This window comes from Artemia sp. Qi Xiang Cuo, chromosome 4, assembly GCF_049724085.1.
Source record: "Artemia sp. Qi Xiang Cuo chromosome 4, ASM4972408v1, whole genome shotgun sequence".
NCBI lineage: Eukaryota > Metazoa > Arthropoda > Branchiopoda > Anostraca > Artemiidae > Artemia > Artemia sp. Qi Xiang Cuo.
This window is the reverse complement of record NC_142797.1, coordinates 83,755,623-83,759,888: the sequence shown is the minus strand read 5'-3', so window position 1 is coordinate 83,759,888 and position 4,266 is coordinate 83,755,623.

The window sequence follows — 4,266 nt, the reverse complement described above, 5'->3', positions numbered from 1 at the left end:
TTTCAAACAAGAAGACTATTCACAACGACAAATTATTTCCATTATGGTTTTGTTCCAGTATCGCATAGAAGTGTTTATTATAAGTGCTTCTACTATGTATTAGTGAATTAACTAGACCGGGCGCCGCACCAATAAGGGAAGGCGGAGTTAAAAATAGCAGCGGCGGCGCACCGCCGGCGCACTGCCGATAAATTTTTTTGCGCCGCCGCCGGTGATATGTCGGCGGCGCGCCACCGGCGGGATCAATGTTTACCGCAACCCTTAATGTTTTCATCATTCTTTCTAAAATCCCAGCTTAAACAAACAGTCCGTGGTAACGAACTATAAGTAAGGGGCGACCCGGCTCAATAGTAACCGAAAAGTCTACAAAATGGAATTTTGACACATGTAGATATATCAAAAGAATCTGATTTGTATGCTGATTTCAAATATATAAGTTTCATCAAATTTATAGCTCATCAAAAGGTATGAGCCTGAAAAAATTTACATTACTTTCGAATAAAGGGGGAAACGCCCCTAAAAGTGATAGAATCTTAATTAAAATCAAACCGTCACGTTCCGCGTAACAGAAAACCCGACTGTAGATGTTTCAAGCTCCTATCTCCAAAAATGTGGAATTTTGTGGAATTTCTGGTGGGGGGGTTCGGAGGCGGGGGTTACGTGGGAGGATCTTTCCATGAAGGATGTTTCCTTGGGTGAAGGGATATTTCTATGAAGTCATCCTCAAAGACATATTTATTAGATTTCCCAGCATTATTTAAAAACCGATTAGAAATTAAATAAATAAAAAAAAGTTTTTTCGACTGAAAGTAAGGAGCAACATTAAAATTTAAAACAAACAGAAATTATTACGTATATGAGGGGGTTCACCCCCTAGTCAATGCCTCGCTCTTTACGCTAAAGTTTGAACTTTGTTCGAATCACAACTCCCTGAATCACTTCCTGTTGTTATCAATCACTCAATCAATCAATCAATCAATTTTTTTCAATCAATAAACTCAACAAAATACACTTCAATATAAACTCCTCCGTAAGGCTCTATGGCCATGAAAAAACAGGGGAGAAACAAAAATTAAACAAATAATTAAAAAACCAAAACATTTTCAACATCATACATTCACACCTTTAAGAGACTCAACAAGAGAGAAATCATAAGGAATAAAAAAAATCATAAGATACAATGATCATCATAAAAAAAAACTTAATTGCTAGTTAGAAAATCCCCAACATAATTTTTGAACATACCAAACGAGTGGCAGCTTTGTGCAGAAACAGGTAGCGTGATCCAAATCCTGTTGCAAGTTGTCAGAGGGTTGAAATCAGACCTCACTGATGGAGTGTGAAGAATCTGTAAATTGCTGGAAGTGCGGAGATGATAAGTAGATTCATCAGAAACAAAAGATATATCCAACAGTTAGTGGTAACGAACTGTAAGTAAGGAGCGACCCGGCTCAATAGTAACTGAAACTCTTAGAAACGAAATTTTGATACCAATAGATACATCAAAAGGATCAGATTTTGTTGCTGATTTCAAATATATAAGTTTCATCAAGTTTAGTCTACCCATCAAAAGTTAAGTGCCTGAGAAAATTTGGCTGATTTTCGAAAAAAGGGGCAAAGACCCCCTAAACGCTATAGAAACTTAATGGAAATCACACCAACATATTCAGCGTATCAGAGAACCCTACTGTAGAGGGTTCAAGCTCCTATCTACAAAAATGTGGAATTTTCCATTTTTTGCCAGAAGAAAGATCACGGATGCGTGTTTATTTGTTTTTTTGTTTTTTTTTTCTTTTTCCCAGGGGTGATCGTATAGACCCAATGGTCCTAGAATATCGTGGGAGGGCTCATTTGAATAGAAATTAAAAGCTCTAGTGCCCTTTTTAAGTCACAAAAAAAATGGAGGGCAACTAGGCCCCCTCCCACGCTCATGTTTTTCCCAAAGTCACCCGATCAAAATTTCGAGATAGCCATTTTGTTCAGCATGGTCGAAAATATTATAACTATGTCTTTTAGGATGACTTAATCCCTCAAATCCCCCAGGGGGAGGGCTGAAAGTTATGAACTTTACCCAATGTTAACATGTAGTATTTGTTATTGGGAAGTATACAGACGTTTTCAGGGGGAATTTTTTCTGGTAGTGGGGGGTGGGTTAGGTCGCGGGTTATATGGGAGGATCTTTTCATGATGGAAGTTTTCATGGGGGAAGGGACATTGCTATGAAGGGATTTCCCATCATTATTTTAAAAAAATTTCATTAAAATTACTCTTGTTCGGATATAGGACTTCTGAATGACAAAATCGCTTTCCATTTATGCATTAAGCTCAAATGTCGAGCTCTGCTTTCCCTTGGCTAAGGTTGTTGTTTTGTTGAAATTATGTATTTCTAATAAAAAAAAAACTTTACTCTGAGATATAGGGTGCTTTGTAATTGTTACCCTTTGTACTCGAATTTATTTATGGAGAAGTCATTATATTCTTAATGAATATTAAAATGACTTTAAGTGCATCTTATTTATGATTAATTAAAAAAACTTTTTCTACAAAATAAATTTTTCAAAGAAAAGTAAAGAACTCCATTAAACCAAACATGAGCAAACCAAGAGTGAATCTACCAAGAGTGAAACTACCACAAATCAGCATTGATAAATGAATGAAACCCAAAACGAACAGAAATTACAATAAATAACCGAGTCAAACTCAAAACGAGCATAAATTAGCATGAGTAGGGCTCAAAACCCCTATGTTTTCCCAAGGCCAGAACATAATTTGCACTTTACTAAGAAAATATAAATATTTTTACTTTTATAACTTTAATAAATTAAATAATATTTTTGATTACTAAATACCAGTATATTTATATTAAACTGAAAATGCATATTCATTTGTATTTTTTTCAGTAAAGTGCAAATTATATTCTGGCCTTGGGAAGGCATAGGGGTTTCGAGCCCTACTCAGCGCCTCGCTCTTTATGCTAAAGTTTTTTTTGTTTAAAAAACGATCAAAAATTAAATAAAAAAAACAAGTTTTTTAAACTGAAAGTAAGGAGCGACATTAAAACTTAAAACGAACAGAAATTATTCCGTATATGAAATGGGCTGTCCCCTCCTCAGCGCCTCGCTCTTTACGCTAAAGTTTGACTTGCTCACGACTCTATTTTTTTTTAACAATGAAAAACTTTAGCGTCAAGAGTGACGCGCTGAGGAGGGTATAGCCCCTTTCATATGCGGAATAATTTCTGTTCGTTTTAAGTTTTAATGTCGCTCCTTACTTTCAGTTTAAAAAACTTGTTTGTTTGTTTTTTTATTACATAGAGCAGCAGGAAGATGGCCGGGCAACTGTAAAAAGATGAAAGAATAACAAGAAAGAAAATTGAGAGATTTCAAATCTCTCTGTTTCAAAAATTGAATCAGATTTAATAAGAGAAATTGATAAATAAAATTGTGAATAATATTACCTTTACTACCTAGTTATATATATATATATATGTATATATATATATATATATATATATATATATATATATATATATATATATATATATATATATATATATATATATATATATATATATATATATATATATATATATATATATATATATATATATATATATATATATATATATATATATATATATATATATAGATGATTCGCTGATGAAACAGGCTTTAGGGCAATTATAAATTAGATGGTTATGGAAGTTATGAGTTTTCACATCTCCAGTGTGTGCATTTTAAAATTGTCCATGTTTGTTGTATTTTTATAGACTGTGATTTAAAGTATCTTTATTTAAAGTCAAAATCAGCTGTTTCACTTGCTGGTAGCTGGTATATTCCAAACAATATACAGTAAGAAATCCTTTTGGTCGTATGCGTAGTCGATAATAGAACATCGGCAGGACACTCAAATTAGGACTTAAGTTAAAAATCACTTAAAGTCTGAACAGAGAGTCGCTATAGTTATCATGACAATCTCGCAACCCCGATAACTATATATTTTAGCCAAATGTTTTTATTATTAAACAGTTTTGAAATTGCTCTATTTCCTGTGCTATAATCATTACTCTGTCTTTATTATCATTCATTACCACTTGTCATGTGGAAGGCCAATTAAAGATAGTTATGATGAATTAACTGTTCAATAAATTAACGTTTGCTACCGTTCTTTTTCTTTCTTTCACCTAGAGGCAATTAAAATAAGTGAAACTGTTTTTGACTCTGCGAATTTTACTCTTCTATATAACTTTCGTAGATTTTATTAATA